This window comes from Diabrotica undecimpunctata, chromosome 5, assembly GCF_040954645.1.
Source record: "Diabrotica undecimpunctata isolate CICGRU chromosome 5, icDiaUnde3, whole genome shotgun sequence".
NCBI lineage: Eukaryota > Metazoa > Arthropoda > Insecta > Coleoptera > Chrysomelidae > Diabrotica > Diabrotica undecimpunctata.
Genome location: NC_092807.1, coordinates 150,583,147 through 150,601,305, shown reverse-complemented (window position 1 = coordinate 150,601,305; position 18,159 = coordinate 150,583,147). Strand labels below are relative to the sequence as shown.

At 33.9% G+C, this 18,159-nt stretch overlaps 1 long non-coding RNA gene across 1 annotated transcript; it reads left to right on the top strand.

Annotated features, from left to right (window-relative positions):
• The first annotated feature begins 335 nt into the window (after positions 1–335).
• LOC140440830 (uncharacterized) lies at positions 336–7,631 on the top strand. Its single transcript, XR_011950943.1, has 2 exons — positions 336–448; positions 7,361–7,631. It is a non-coding gene; the product is annotated as an uncharacterized lncRNA (long non-coding RNA).
• Positions 7,632–18,159: the final 10,528 nt, after the last annotated feature.

Here is an 18,159-nt window from a genome sequence, read left to right as displayed (position 1 = left end):
TACACTGTATTTACGTAAAATTTATTAACTTTCATATTTCTTTTAATAAACATGTTGTAGTGAGCCGAAATAGGTGTTTCATTTGCATATTATTCTGGGTAGCATTTTACACTTTTGGTAACTCGACACCCCTTTGGTCTCATACCTGTCAGATTATCAAGGGATAACTGTATTAAAAATATTTAAAAAATACTTATATAATGTAATTTTTGTATTCAACCGCTCCAACAATCCTGTATTTATGTATTATAATTTTGTTTCGTTTGATATTGTTATTGCCAAATTGCGTAACTTTGATCAACGAGACTATATAAATAGAACTCTATACTTTAGTTAAAATAGATTATGTGCAACTTTGATAAAAGAACAAAATACTCATACTTATAATCAAAAATGAAAACTGTGTTTCTTGCAATTTTCATGGTCATGGTTGTGGCCTCCGTAGCTGGTAAGTATAAGCACTTAAACATCTACTTTGTTTTTAAATTTATTTTATGAGAAAATTGTTGATTGCAGTGGTTTATTAACGAATTTTATGATTATGATCAGTGCAGTGATCACAACTATTGTATATCGTTCACTATCATCAATAACTTTTTTCTTCTTTTTAAATGTTATCTGCTTCCAAAATGTTAGTAACTAATTGAATGATATTTACTTTATTCAATGGTAAACGAATAGTGATCTGGGCAATGTTTTTCGTCTCTCTTGAACATATTTGCCATTCATTTAACTTTCGAGTATTTAATATGCTAATATCTTGCTACCGTTTTTCGTCTTTTTCTATGAGTGCCTATTCGTTACCAAATGTTGGCGATGATCATGGCTTTTTTTATGTTATTAGCATTAACGTGGAAAAGTTTTATGTAATATTTAATTCATATCTTCAACTTATTTGACCAGTAGATTCTTTCTCTTCCACGATTTCTTCTACCAGGTATCGTTCCCCACACGGGCCACGCTGTCTAGCCCGTATAGATTGTACTTTTTCGTTATTTATTGATAACTCATCGGGACAAAAAATTGTTGAGAAAAATAAAAGTACGCAAGACTGCATACCTTGGGCACATACTGAGAAATAATAAATATTAGTCTTCTGCAGGTCATCATGCAGGGTAGAGTCGATGGCAAAAAGGGAATAGGTAGAGAGTGGAAGTCATGGCTGCGAAATATTCTAGACTGGACAAACATGACTGTAGACGAATTATTCCACGTTTCAAAAGACAGAGAAGCTTTTAAAAATGTGGTCGCCAACCTCCGTTAATGGGGACGGCATAAGAAGAAGAAGAATTGATAACTCAGCAACCACATAATAACCCAGATCAGGTTGACAGCATAAACAAAAAAAGCTGCCTAAACTCTACTTCTTCTTGTTATTGCGCGGTCTTCTTTCGAAGGCTGGCGATCCAAATGGCAATTGTAGCTTTGGAAACTACTGCACGAAAGATTTCTCTAGATGAGTGGTCAAACCATCTTCTTTTCAGGTCTTTCAGCCACGAGTTCTGACATCTTCCAACTGATCTTTTGTCCTACTCTTTTCCTTCCTGTATGATTTGGAGTAATTTATATTTTTCATCTTTTAACACGTGACCCAAGTATTGTCTTCATTTCATAAGAATCTATTTTTTTTCTGTTTCAGAGTCAATTGTCCAACTTTCAAATCCATAGATCAAAACAGAGAAAACGTAACATATGATCATTCGAATTCTGTGCTCTAGACTAAGGTCTGATCTTGTAAAAAATGTTTTCATATTCATGAGTGTTTTCCTCGCTTGTTCGATTCTTGATAGGATTTCTTTTTGGGTTACACTGGCTATTGATATTTGCTCCCAAATATTTTATACCTGTTATTTAAGTTACCTGTTCTACTATTTGTCCTTTGACATACAAATGTATGTTTGTTGGTATCTTTAAAAATACTAGAAATTTAGTTTTGAAACATTTAGATGTAAACCGAACATTTCGCTATGACGAACTACCGCATTTATTATATTTTGTAGTTCTTGTGCATTGCCTGCTATTAGAACAGTATCATCAGCGTACCTGATGTTGTCTATATTGGTTCTGGTAATCTTGATTCTACCTTGAACCTCGTGTAATGTTTTTCTAAATATAGATTCCGAATACAGATTAAATAATAGCGTTGATAAGACGCAACTTTGTCGCACTCCGTTGGATTCGTATATCTTTTGATGTTGTGTGCTCTATTTCAATTGTTGCCGTTTGGTGCCAATATTGTATTGAGATAATTCGCAAGTCTTGTTCGTCAATTCTAGTTGTTCTCAGAATTTCTAAACTCTATTATTAACAATAAATAATTAACAATAATCATCGTAAATACAAAGTTACTTTATGGGATACAGTTTCCGTTCACCGTCAGTGTCTCCAATATAAACATCTTACAGAGATTCCAAAATAAAGGGCATGCACGTTGTAGTCAATACCATATTATGACCACCATTTAGGTGATTCCGCACGACATCCTCCTAGAAACCGCCAACGAAGCCATATAATGTTTTAGTGCAAAATACTGTAAAGGAGTACTTGTGCATACTAATGTGATGGCAAGACAATTAAATGTGCACGCTCCTTGCGAAGTACATAGACTGAAACGATTAATGTCGGCCTACCTGCCTTTATGTTCCAATCAAACTTAATGAAATCTTAATTTTAAATTAGCTTTAAGGAGGTTATTTACTAGAGTAACTGTCTACATGTTATTAGATTTAACAAAATAGATTTCTTTGATGGCAAGCTGTATCTTTTTATTTCACTTTTTGGGCAATCGAGCTTAAGTGCCCCTATAGCCAGCACCAAATATCTCTTCTTCTACAACACAAGCAGGTAGATCATTTATTGAGCTACAAAGAATGCTGTAAAACGGTAAATGGTTAGGTTAGATGGGTTTTATTATTAGAGATTTGCTGTTTTGAAGATGCCTTTGTTAATTTTTCAAGGATATTATCTTGACCTTTTCCGGTTTCGGACTAGTACATTTAAGGCTTCGTTTTTTCTCTATAACTCTTATGTTACGCAATTTTACCTTTTTTTATATCCGCCAACCCTACAGTCTTCCATACAAATTTGGTGTTGTAATTTTTCCCGAATTCTTGCTTCACCAAGATTCCATGCAGCTGACCTTTTTGACAAAGGTCTAGATTTTTTTTATAATTATGTTTATTTATAATCTACAGTCCCAATTATTATCACTACAGAGTATTAAGTAACTTTATTTCAAGTTTTGGGTGTGAAGGAGAGACATCCAATGATGTCTTACCTTATTCTATTTTGGTTAAGTTTTGAAGTAGGTCTTGGGGCCAGGTTCTATCTAGCCTTCTTGTGGCTGGACCATTTTCATGGTGAATTAGTGAATCATGATTTATTGTGTGACTCCGTGGCTCGATGGATTTCTTCTCTGATGGAAGGAATTTTAAGTCGTAGAGAAGTGTTTGATTACTTACGTACCATGGTGCATCCATAATCGATCGTAGCACTTTAGACAGGAATCTTTGAATAATATTCAGCGACGTTGGCTTTCACAGCCTCATAGTTGTAGTCCGTAGAAGCAGATAAGTATGGCTTTGTATAGAAGAATTTTGTTTTGGTTGTTAAGTTTTGATTTACGTCCAAGGAACCAATACATTTGCCGAAATTTTAAGTCTTCTTTTGATCTGGATATGTTTCTTCCAAGTAAGACGTTATTTGTTGTTCTTGTTTCTTTCATGTTATTTGAGTTGATTTTATTTTGTTTACTTTCGTTCTTTTACTTTTATGAGGCTTGTATGGGATCTTCATTTACAGCTAGTATTGCTACGTCGTCAGCAAAGGAAGCGATTATAGTATTATTAGTCTCTGCTATATCGGCTCTGTAGAGTGAGAAAAGCAGCGGCTCTAGAACATTACCCTGCGGAACTCAGAAGTTGATAGAACAGATGTTGAATTTTTGGTCTTTAAATTTTACAGAGAAATATTTATTTTATATGTAGGATTTAAGTAGGTGGAAATAGTTACTGGATAGTGCTACTTTTACTTCGTAAAGCAGACCTCTGTGCCAGATTTATTAAAACTCTTATGAGATGTCTAGAAATATAGCGTTGCAGTATTTTTTTTTTCTTCAAGACTTTTTGAAATTGCATTTATCATTCGATGGACTTGTTGGGTAGTGGAGAGATTTTCCCGAAAACCAAAATGATGTTTTGGTAATAATGTTAGGAATTCATGACCTGCGGATATCCTTTGTAGCAGCGATTTTTCAAAAACTTTGCTTACGTTCGGGGGTAGGCTGATGGGTCAAAGGTTTTGAATTTGCATTTAATATATTTATCATATGGACTTCCCAACAACGGACCCGTTTCTTCTGTTTTGGAAATCGCCATAATTGGATTGGTGAGTTCCCTTTTGTAGCCTCTTATTCTGAATAAGACGCAACTTCAATTCCCACAAATCGATAATGTGCCACGTTAACCAGTTGTGCTGAAACAACGATCTTCATGTCCATTATTACTGTCATTATGGTTTATATATGTATCTTTGGACAAGGGTTCGTCTTATACCCCACGCAACTGTGCCCCTATCTTAACTTAGCCATCTGTTTGCTCCAGCCTACGGAAGCAAGAGATGCCCATCTCCGGGAACTGAAACTAGCCAGACTATTATCTATATGACTACCATAGAACATGGCTCTCAACTCTATGGATTGTTTATTTATGATTCATTGTTCAAAGGCCATACGATTTTCGTAGGCCGAAACTTGGCTTACTAACTCTAATTTTAGTCACTTCATCTCTCTTAGATCCTTTCGTCTACAATGCAAGTAAATTCCGCTCTGGCTCCGATTTAGTTTAAACCAGCCGTTCGAAATGAATTTCTGCTAGTACTTTAAACGGTGTGTCATAGTCTAACTTCCTATTTGTTGGTCCAAACCATTCAATAATAAAACTTTTCCACGATTACTAAAGTTCTATCTAAAATTATCTGTTTTATTTTTCGTGTATTCTGTATACGCATAGGAGAAAGTTGCCAATATTATACCACTTAACATTTCGAATTTTAATTTAAATAATATAGGTAATATTTACCTAAACGTGTATTAGGATAAATAATAAATATTTACACACATGATAATTTGGATAAATTTCTGTAAGAAATGAATTCAAGTGTTGCTACGCTACTGGTAATACACGTCTTAGAATCTACCGAGGTAAAGTCTCCAGCAAATTCTCATGAAAGCCGATAACGTATTAAAAAGATACTTTTACCCACAGATTAACTTTCTTTGACCAATTCCCAAAATTTCCCTGTTAGAAAGAATTCAGAAGATGGGTTTTACCTAACTCTGTATAGAAATATCGATGTTGTTCCTCGCAAATCCCTTTGCAATACTCAGGCATTGCAATCAGAATTTTAAGTATTTTTAATACGTTCAATACAAACGGCAAAAAATGGAAAAGCACTTGGCCCCGATAAAGTAAGTGCTGAAATACTAAAGTTTATAGGAGAAAATGGAATTAAAGCTCTGTGTAATCTCTTTAACAGAATTTATGACACTGGGATATTACCAACTGATTGGTTAAAGTCGACATTTGTCACAATACCTAAGAAACATCGTCTAAAGACATGCGGTGATTATCGGACAATAAGTCTGATGAGTCATGTTTTGAAGATCTTGCTGCGAGTAATACACAGCAGAATTTACACGCTGTTAGAGGACAGAATTAGCAATACTCAATTTGGGTTTAGGAGTGGCTTGGGCACAAGAGAAGCCTTGTTTAGTATACAGGTGCTAGTACAGAGATGCAGAGATATAAATCAAAATGTGTACATTTGTGCAATCGATTTTGAAAAGGCTTTTGACAAAGTCCGACATAACAAAATGCTAGAAATATTGGAAACAGCTGGATTGGACGATAAAGATCTACGAATAATTACAAATCTATACTGGCATCAAGTGGCAAGAATAAAGGTTGAACAAGAACTGTCAGATGAAATCAATATAAAAAGAGGAGTGTGACAAGGCTGTATACTGTCGCCTTTACTTTTTAACTTATATTCGAAGGAAATATTTAAAAAAGACTTAATGGAGACAATCGAAGGTATTATTGTGAATGGAGTAACCGTCAACAATATTAGATATGCCAACGATACCTTAGTGCTTGCTAATTGCGGAGAAGACCTTAAAAATCTAATGATCAAAATAAAACAGACTTGTGATCAGTATGGATTAAAACTCAACGTTAAAAAAACTAAATATATGATAGTTAGCAAACAAAATTATATACAGGATGACGGTATAAAAGTCGGAGATGCCACACTAGACAGAGTAGAGAAACTCGTGTATCTCGGCAGTAATATCAATGAGAGCTGGGATCCAACCGCAGAAATTAAAAGCCGAATAGAACAAGCCCGAGCTGCCTTTGTAAAAATGAGAAGCGTACTTTGCAGTCACGATCTTAGCATTGACCTTAGAGTTCGAATGACATCTTGCTACATCTTTACTGTCCCGCTGTATGGAGTAGAAGCGTGGACTCTAACTGAGGCTATCCTTAGACGCTTGACAGCCTTTGAGATGTGGGTATACAGCCGACTACTGAAAATAAGCTGGGTCGACAGAGTTAGAAATGAGGAGGTCCTTAGACGGCTGAACGAAAGAACACAACTGGTCAATATAATAAAGAAACGCAAGCTGGAATATTTCGTTCACATTATGAGACACCCTGAAAAATATGATCTTTTACATCTGATCATTCAGGGAAAGATCCAAGGTAATCGTGGTCCTGGTAGAAGAAGAACATCATGGCTAAAAAATCTAAGGCAATGGTATGGAAAATCAACTACATCGTTATTTAGAGCTGCTGTCAATAAAGTCAGGATAGCGAATATGGTAGCCAACATGATATCCAACGATCGATAACGGTCATGGAACTAGAAGAAGAAGTATTTTTAGTATAAAATTGTATCCCAGCTTAGTTGGTCGCGGTTAGAGGTTTAACTCTCGCATATTAGTTCGTTTTAGTTTAGTATTCGATTAAATTCGACGCATTTCTGGTTTAAGAGTTTAGACTCTCGCGTATTGAGTATACCTAGTTATTGTTACATAGCTTATAGTTAAAAGCTGAACGCTCATTCTTAATCAAGTATATTAATATTGAAGAAAACATCCTTAGTTGAAGTGATAATTATTAGTAACATTTTAAACTGTATTAGTACTCGTGTAGTGTGTCACTAGTGTAAGGTGGACAGTGATCGGCGATTTTAATAAAAGAACTGGCGCTAAAACTTTGGCTAGATATTAACTTAGTTGTAGTAACATTCAATTATAAAACTACGTAAAAAATATTAAAACTTTGTTTATTAATTACAGATCTCTTTAATCCACATTCAATTCAATGTGGTGAAAATGAAGTACGAGGTTGCGAACCCTGCTGTCCCCAATCAGAAGTTACATGTCAAAACAAAGTGGCTCAATCTTGTGGTAGACCTTGTGCACTAATTTGTATCTTCAAATGCGTTTGTGCTGAAGGATACCTTAGAGACACTATTAGCAAAAAATGTGTAACTGATTGTTAATACTCCGAATAAAATATTTTGTAGTAAAAATAATTTGTAATAGTAATAAAAAACTATAAAACCTTTTTGTATTTTTTTAAATAATTCTCTCCAGATGACGCTGAAAATAAAGATATCTAATTCATTCTTCGATATCACATACCGACAGTAGGATACAAGATTTACCACGATATGCTATAGTATAACATTTAGCATTCCATTTTTTGTTTTTATTTTATTTTTCTTAGATTTTATAAATTACTGAGAAATGATAAAATTTTGTTTATCAATTACAGATATTATACATTTGTCTCGTGGAAATTGTGGCGAAAACGAAGTAGAAGACTGCGAACCTTGCTGTCCCCAATCGGAAGTTACTTGTCAAAACAAAGTAGCTCAACCATGTAGTCAACCTTGCGCGTTAAGTTGTATCCTTAAATGCGTTTGTGCTAAGGGATACTTTAGAGATACTGCGAGCGGAAAATGTGTTACTGACTGTTGATACCACGAGTAAATATTTGTCATGGAAAATAATTTTTGTTAGTAATAAAAAACTATTAACTTTGTTTGTTTCTGTATTTTTTTTTAAATAATTAGTCGGGTTAGACGAAATCTTGCATAGAAAACTGCCCCCGATTTTATTATACTAACATTTAAGGGAGGGTTAATAGTAGTGTAAATTTAAAATCACGACTGAATCCAATTGTTGCTTCAGCCGCAATCTTGACTTTCAAAATGAAAAAGGAGAACCATTTTTGCTCAACACCTCCGCCATTTTTAACTTTTCGACAAAAATCATAGACTAAATTTCCACTTCCATTTTTTGCTTAAATTAATATTTAAGCGGGTATAGGAATTAGTGCCGTTTTAAACTTTTCGACAAAATGGTACATACTTAAATTATTGTAATTAAGATTTCTTATAATATATTCTTTGCAAATTTTTTCGTGCTGTCCATATTTTCCGCGTTAAGGGGGAAAACAGTGACTAAGTATATTTATTGAATTATCTCGATTTTTATTAAATTTACGACATGAAGGAACATATGTACAAAAATGCATAGAACTATATTTTATACAATTTTTATTTCTTTAATTTTTTTGGTAAAAGTATAATATTTGAGGTCTTAAGCCTAACGAACCCTAGACGGTGACGTAGATGTGCTAATATTTTGTTTATTGAAATCAAAAAAAGTGTTATATACATCTTTGCTAAGTTCCATTTACTTTATGTTTTGTGCTTGATGTACTATCAGATACCGTCGGACTTTAAATTGATCATAACGGTATAATATTGTAAAAATTGGTAATGTTTAGAAGGTCTTTGTGCCAGTAAAAAACGAAAAAGATCCTATTGATTATTATTCCTTTATGGAAGAAACTTTCGATCTAACATTCACGAAACTATCATATCTCCTGGTGTAAGTTTAGATATCTATTAAGAGCTTTTAGAACTTTATAACCAAGTATTGTCAGAAAATGTTAATATTATCATATTTGGAGATTTTAATATTCCTGGATTTATTAACTTAAGTTGTGAAAAGAGCAGCTTGCTTACAGAATTTCAAAATCTAAATAATTTAAATCAACTGCTGTAAAAATAAACTGCTTGATTTTATACTGTCAAACATATCCATACCCAATCTAACTAGGTCTGGGTCTCTTTTGGTTTCTGAAGATTATTATCACCCGGCACTAGAAATGTTACTAGAATTTAAAGATAATTCATACACTGAGAGTAATATACAACAGTCTTATAGGTATGATTATGCCAGAGGGGCTTTAATCTTTTGTATCAATTAATAAGGGACACTGACTGGTCAGATATGTATAATTGTATAACTGCTACAGATTGTATTAATCAATTTTACGATAAATTGTATGACTGCATTGATCAAGCCATCCCAAAGAAAATTACTAAAAATAGACAAAAACAGAAATATCCAGCTTATTTTATTATAGACCTTATTAAAAAAATCAGACAAAAAAAAACAAATTAAGCAAACATATAAAAATAGGAAAAACTAGTGCTGTCGATAACAATAAATTCAAGAGTCTCAGAAATACTATTAAAAAGCAAATCAAAAATGAATTTATGCAGCATCAAAATAATATTGAAGATAACATTTTGCATGACCCAAATAGTTCTTGGATATTCAAAAGAAGTAGGAGACAAACCAGCGGTTTTCCTTACGAGATGTCTTTAAATGATCATACATATACAGGCCCTCAGGATATTGCCATGGCTTTCTCTCATCATTTTAAATCAATTTATCAGGTATCATCCACACATCAGGGTAGTTCACAGGGATCTTTTACCTTTTCAGTTATTAGTGAAGAAGATGTGAAGGTTAGTATAAAAAAATTAAGGCCAAAAAAGGCCACTGGTAATAATATCCCTGCCTATATCTTTAAAGGATGTTCTGATATCATTATCACATCATTATCACATCTATTTAATCTATCTCTTAAAACTAACACCTTTCCAGACAAACTCAAAGAGGCTACCATTACTCCAATTTTTAAATCAGGTAATAGAAACAATATTGAAGACTATCGTCCTATAAGTATCCTTAATTCCCTGGCTAAAATGTTTGAATCTATTCTCTATATGAATATACTGAAAAATTTTGAAAATGAATTTGCTTCAGAACAGCATGGTTTCTTGCCTGGGTTATCCACAACTAGTAATCTGTGCATTCTGTCAAATTTTGCTAGTGAGGCAATAAATAATAAACTCCAATTAGATTTAATAATGACTCACTGCTCAAAGGCATTTGATATGGTTGACCATGGCATTCTTTTATCGAGATTGAATAAGTTTGGTTTTTCGCATGATGCTTGTACATTTATAAAATCGTATGTGGAATCAAGGTTTCAACGAGTTAAAATTGGTAGGTGTTTTTCACATAAATTTCAGGCTACATCTGGTGTCCCCCAAGGGAGCAACTTAGGGCCTTTGTTTTTGTTAATTTTTGTCAACTCACTACCATAATCTCTTAAATTTTCTTCTAGTTTCATCTATGCTGATGATTTTAAGCTTTTTAAGACTATACATACTCCAAATGATTGTCAGTTACTACAAGAGGACCTGACCTCAGTTCTAGAATGGTTTAGGGACAACAGTATGATCTTGAATATTAGGAAGTGTGGAGTCATATCTTTTACTCGCAAAATCGACTACATTCAAAATAATTATATAATTGACAATTGTGTAGTATCTAGGAAAACCAAATGTAAAGATCTGGGAATATTATCTACAGGCTAACATGAAATTTAATGAACACTATACAAATATTGTTAATAAGGCCTACACAATATTGGGATTTGTAATAAGAAATTCCAAACACTTTAGTATAAATACAACCATTAGACTATATAACGCTTTAGTCAGACCAAACTTGGAATATGCATCAGTGGTATGGACTCCTGAAGCCAAAGTTCATATTAATCATATAGAAAAGGTGCAAAAAAGATTTTTAAGGTATTTATACCTTAAGAAATACAATGTGTATACTCACCTTACACCATCAAAAGAGTTGCTTCGAATATTTGGCTTGCAGTCATTAGAGCAAAAAAGAAATATGCATTGTATTATGTTTATTCATAATATTATTAACAATGTTAAATATAAGACATGTCGTTTGATCAACTTTATTAGGTTTCATATGCCAAAGGTCAACCTAAGGGTAAACAGTAATGACCTATTTTCTTGTAGTCTATATAATTCTTGTGCAATAATAAACTATATGCAATATCAGTGTAATGCGTTAATAAAGATCTGTGATATAGACCTCTTTAACTGTAGTGTAAGGGATATTAAATGAGATGTTAGATATAGAACAAGGGTTCTACTCCGTAAGTCTACATTAGCTTTAGTATGACTTTGTAAAGCAGCATTTTTTTCTCCAATGACAGTTGTAACTTTCTGCCAAGTAATCAATTCATTGGTTTTAACTTTATATTGAACTGAGTGTTTTTGGCGATCATGTGTTGCTTCCAGATCAGCTTTCAGTCCAAATGCAACCCAAGATATTTCATAATGTCTCTAGTAGGAATGAGGGCATTATTTAGACTAACTTGTGGACAAATACGTCTTTTTGTTGCAAATGTAATTTGGGCTGATTTTTCGTTATTAACTAAAATTTTCCATTTTGTCAACCAATTCTCTAATGTATGCAAGTAATTTTGCAGCCTTTCAAATGATATGTCTGGGTCTTTGTTTGAAACTAAAACGGCTGTATTATCGGCAAAAGTCGCCACTGTGAAGTCATTTGTACCAGGTATGGCAGTAGTAAAGATTAGGTACAGGAAGAGACACTTCCCTGAGGAACTCCGGATTGGATTGAGTGATATGTTAAGAAATCGTTGATTTTAATTTATATAGCAAACCATTGTGCCTACAAGGCACATAGTCTTTTCTTCATTTTTTTGATTTTATTTACTATTCAATGAAACTGTTGGATTGTTGAATATTTTGAGGGAAACTAGACTGATGTTCGGTCATTATGTTCAGAAGTGGTACAGTTTCACTTATTCTATTTAGCAGGAGTCTTTTAAATATCTTGAACATCAAGGGTAACGAGCTTATCGGATGATAGGAAAAAGGTTCGGTAGGCAATTTACCAGGCTTTCCAATCATTATAATATAAGCATATTCCCACTGGATTGGAAAATGGCTAACTGCAGCATTCTATTGTAGATAAAAGTAAGCATTAGAACTGCTTTTCTGGGTAGTCCGGCATTAATTGTAGTCCATAGAAAGCACTTTTCGGTTATAAGGCTAAAGTAGGATTGAAAAAGTTGTTACTTGCTGGTACTAAATCCGAAATCATAAAGATAAGATAAGATAATAAAGATTTAGAAACGATATTAGCAGATCAGTCTGATGACTTTAATGAATGCGGCTAAAACTCATATCGAGTTGAAAAGCCAGTCAAGAAAAAGAAGAAGAAGAAATCTGATGAAGACGATGATGGAACAAAGCACCGTGGTTTTTAGTGGCTAACGATCCTTCAAGGGCTTCCCGAGTATATCCCAAATGTGTTCAACGGGATATAAATTTGAACTCCTCGACGTTGGCGGCTCGTGATCTCAGTATGCGAGTAGGCAAGAGCTAGCCATTACACTAACACCATCGTAACATTGAGCAACCCATTTATTTTTGTAATCATATAACTCAAGAACGTTTGTAATTAAACTATAAGAGCATCTGCAGATCTATTTTCGCTAATATAAAAAAATCCCAAAAATCTTTCTGCTATCTAACTCTAACCAATTGTGTTAACAAAATGAATTGTGAAAATACACTGTGATTTTTCGGTTACATCCGCTAGTATAAAAAAATGAGCTTCAATAATTTCTCTTGAAATTTCATTTTTTATTTACCTTATCAGCAAGACAATCTAATAAGTTGTTTTGTATTGTTTTTGACAAACCCGTGAACATCCCTTCTGTTTTCTTAATATAATCCTGGATTTCCTGATTGCGTTTAATGGCAAAATTTCTTTAAAATTACCCACATTTGAAGAATCATGGCTCTCATTCCGACCGCGAAATGCATGTTCTTGTTTTGCTATAATAATCGTAACATTAATTTAAATATGAAAATAAAATTCTATTTTTCATAATTTCTTTATTATATAACTTATTGGAAAAAGTAATATGTTCAGCAAAAGCACTATCAATATGGAACTCGCCGATTAACTGCTAGGTCAGAGCGGTCATTTAAAGTTGTCCCACTCCAAACCATAATTGAACCTCAGCAAAAGCCTGAGTTTCTTGAATTGTAAAATCCAAAACGCGTTCGCCTGACCTTTTTTAGACTTTAACATGTTCATCAACATGATTTAAAAGAAATCTGGACTCGTCAGTAACCATCACGTTACTCTATTGTGACATGATCCAATTCAGGTATTCTTCTGCAAACAAGCGTCTGCCTCTACGACGTGCAGGAATGACAGGAGATACTCTAGCTTACCTTCTTGCATTTCACCTATGTTCGTGATGTCAATTACTTATCTTTTGAGTATTTACTCTTGTATCCGTAGCTTCTACCAACTCATTTTGTAGCGTTTGAGCAGTACTTCGACGATTTCTGACGGCATATAATTGTAAAAGTCGATCCTCTCTAGCAAGTCGCCCTTGCACGATGTGTATGGGTTGTCTTCTAGTAACTCTATAGATTTTATGTCTGACCCAGGCTCTAATTATCGCAGCATTTAACATTTCTGCTGTACAGCGTCTTGAGTAACTTTTTTGAATTAAAGTTATTACCTACCAATTTGAATCTCTGTGAGATATACTTAACGCCTTCGGGGCTTTCCAAGCACATTAAAGTCCATCATTAATTCTTAACAACTTTAACCTAAATATTGAATAATGGAATAAATAATTAAATTGAATAACATAATAATTGGGATTCCAAAATGTTATCAAGTTTTGCTATTTTATTGAATACAAGAAAAACGAAGGTAAGAAACTTGTTTTTTTCTTTTATTTACAAAAACTATGTGTCTACAGCTTGGACGTACATATTTGTTTCTAGCTAATGCAACAAACAATTTGCACTAAACTAAGTTAGTGACTTCTGTTTCGTTTTGATCAGTGTATCTCTCTCTTTCCCTCTCTCTCTAGTTCCATCCGCCCTTGTGCGCTTATGCGTTTCCATACCAAAAATATAAGCTTGTTGTCTGGCCGGATCAGCACATCTTTTTTCCTATTTATTCTCTGGATAAACTGTGTACTAATTCCTTCTATTCTGTTTTATTTATCGCGCTGTTTTTAATTTCTCTTAATCTTATTCCAATTTTTTCTTGTTCTCTCGATGTAGTCTTTTACAGCTGTTGTCTGGTCTTCCTCTCTTTCTTTTCCCCTCTGTATTAGTGTATAAGTAAATTTAAATATTTTTAAGTTTTTAAGTTAATTTATTTTACAAAAGAACATCAAAATAGGTGTTATTTTGAAACATTATTGCCTGTGTGTAATTTATAAAATAACTTATATATGTAATCAAAAAATACATTATTAGATATAAGGTCATACAGAAGCAAACCTTGTACAGTTATTGGTGTTGGTGTTTTTGATAACGGCGTAAGCTAATTATAAATACATTTAATTATCCCGTTCCAAATAACAACTGGTGATCCAATAATATGTTTTTAATAGTCTATATTTGTAATAGTCCAGTTTAACCTTAATATGTTCATGGTTTGGAAAATTATCATACTCAATTTTTTTATTAATTGACTTTTACTTAATTTTAACTACTTTCATAATTCTTTAAAGCAGTTAATGATTTTATTAATATTCAAAAGAGGGCATGGTAAATATTGTATCAACGTTTAAAAGACAAAGTATCAAACTGAGATAAAAGTGATTTTGTATACAGACTTAGTTGTTTAGGCTGTCATCATCATCATTGGCTTTTACAACTCTTCGTGAGTTTTTGCCGCGTTTACTATTGCCTTTAATTGATTTCGATCCTGTGCTATTATTTCCCATGGCCTTACTTCCATCTTCTCCAGGTCTTCCCTGACTGCGTCTTTCCACCTTTTTCTAGGCCTTCCTGTCGATCTTCTACCATCTGGTCTTTCCCAAAACCATCTGCCCATCTTAATCTATTGACTTTTATGTATCTTACGATGTTTCCTTTTCCGAAGAGAGTCTTTATTTCATTGTTGTATCTGCTCCTCCATTCATTTGTCACGCTGTCCCTGCAAGGACCAGCGCAGGGTTTTGCGTTCCCATACTAATAGCTTATTGATTTCTTTCTTTCTCAATGTCCATGTTTCACTTCCATATGTCACTGCTGGTCGTATTATGGTTTTGTACATTTGGATTTTGGCACGCCTTGAGAGAAGCTTTGACCTCATTAGATGTTGAATGGCAAAGAATGATTTATTCCCCGCCAGTATTCGTATTTCAACCTCCCGTTCTCCTGTGTTTTCACTGGTAATTGTTGCTCCTAGGTATTTGAATTCTTTGACCACCTCAAAATTATGATCGTTTATGGTAATGTTTTGTCTTATTCGCTGTCGTTCCTTTTTTGATACGACCATGTATTTAGTTTTTTCTTCGTTTATTTTCAGGCCTACGCTTAGTGTTGCTTCTTGAAAGTTCGATACTATATCCTTAACTTCCAGTGTTGTCTGTGCTACTGCATCTACATCATCTGCAAATGCGAGAATAATCTTTGCTCCTCTGGCAGTTATGTCTGGTTTGACACTGGTATAGATTTTTCGCATTGCATATTCCAATGATAGGTTAAATAGTAATGGGGACAACGGGTCTCCCTGTCTGAGTCCGGTGCTTATGCCGAAAACCTTTGAAGTTTTGCCTCCTATTCTAATTTGTGCAAAGGAATTGTTGACACACATTCGCGCAATCATGGTCAGCTTCTTTGGTACGCCTAACTCCATCATTGCAATCCACAGTTTTAAGCGATTTATGGAATCATATGCTTGTTTGAAATCTATGAAGATCTGGTGTACTTCTTTATTATATTCCCAATACTTTTCTAGCATTTGTCTGATAGTAAATATTTGGTCGATTGTTGATCTTCCAGGCTTAAAGCCGCATTGGTAATCGCCAATAATTTTCTCTGTATATGACAGTAATCGTTTTAGTACAACTAAAGCTAATATCTTATATGTAGTACCGATTAGTGAGATTCCCCTGTAGTTGCCACATGTATCCTTTCTGCCTTTTTTATGTATTGGCACGATAATACAGCCACTCCATTCTTTTGGCATTATTTCTTGTTCCCAGGCCTCTTTCGTTAATTAGTGTATTTTAGTTCTAAGTTCATGCCCTCCTTTTTTAATCAGTTCTGCATCAATATTGTCTAGTCCCGGGGATTTGTCATTTTTTAGAGTTTCTATCGCCGTGATAATTTCTTCCAGGCTTGGCGGGGGTACTTCTATCTCGGCCGTTTGGGCGATTTGGGTACTCACAATTTGCTTTATTTCCATCCTGGCCATTTAAAAGACTTTCAAAAGTATTCAGCCCATCTTTCGTTCGAAGTTCGGTGTTCTTATATATGCACCTTTCTTATGTTGTCTTACTTCTTTGTAGAATTTTTTATTTTGCTTGCTTCTGTGTTCACGTTCTACTTTTTCAATTTGTTGTTGTAAATGTTGTCTCTTTTTTCTCCTTACTGTTCTTCTGGCTAAGGCTCTCTCTCTATTGTATTGTTCACGCTTTTCATCCGTCGGGTTTGCTAGGTAGTCGATTCTTCTTTTGTTTGCTTCTTTTAAGGTATCCTCGCATTTTTCATCAAACCATTTATTTCTTTTTGCTTTTCTCTTCCGACCTATCCACTTCTCTGCTGTTTCTGTAATGATCGTTTTGATGGAGTGCCATTTCTGGTCTATATTTTCTCTTTCATTTTCTTTCGTTTCCAACACCTGGAATCTGTTTGTCAATTCTAGTTGGTATTGTCTCTTTCCCTCTTCTTCTTCCAATTTAGACACATTCCATCTTTCGATCTTCATCTGTTTGTCGGTTGTTTGTGTTGAGATTCTAGTTCTGAGCTTGGCTGTTTAGGCTATGAAGGTTCTTATATAGGTCTTAACTCCCAAAAAGTTTCCAGTGGTTTGACTCTTCACAAGAGTGACATTAGGTTACACCCTGATAAATGTTCACTAGTCATACATGGTAACACAACAGGGACACTCTTTCGATTTTCCGATTGTGAAAATCCAGATACCAAAAAAATTTCCAAAAACAGATACCAACAATTTGAGCAATTTATACTCAATAATATTAACTTAAGATAACTACAAATCTACACTCAGATGCAGAAAAACCGCAACTACGAAAATTTTGGTCAAATTCAAAGTATTTCAATTTTTTTATTTTTAGGCCTATTTTGATGATTTTTTTAGCACATTGTGTATAAAATTATAAATTTTACCTAATGACGGTTTTATTACTTTACTCCGTTTGGAGTACCAGAAACTGAATTCACTACGAATTTTGACCATGATGAACGGCATGTGGAATGCAATTTTAGATTCTCTTGCCGAGTAATTGATCAACCTATTTGGTTTGCAAGTTTTAGAAGGCACAGTGGTAAAAATTTGAATTTGGTTTTGCCAGGAAGAAATCGTTTGGTTTCTCTTTTTATAAATTTTAATTTGATATAGTCAGTTTTTAGATACAATTTTATATTTGACGTATTGTACAGGGTCAATTAAAACGTGGTTTAAATATCCTAACTTTGAAACATCCTGTAGAATAATTCCGTTTGCAAATTTGCATAAAACCTTATTACTCGATTGCAACAATGTCTCTTAAGTATTGTGTTTTTTGTTTCATGTCAAAATATGCATTGGTTCATTTTTTAGAGCCAAATGAATTTGCCACTCACAATTTAGGACTGTTTTAATTATGATTATTTTGGAGTTATTTTGTAATACGACGATGTGGCTTTAGTGACTGTGATCATTATGTCATATTGACACTTAAATTTTGTTTACCTATGATTGATTATGGTTATTAGTGACGAAGATTGTGCGAAAGCCGTTGCTCTGGTTGAAGATGGGCGAAATTATAAATATGTGGCTAGAGTACTACACACTAATCGCTCTACTATCCAAAGGGTGGTGGAACA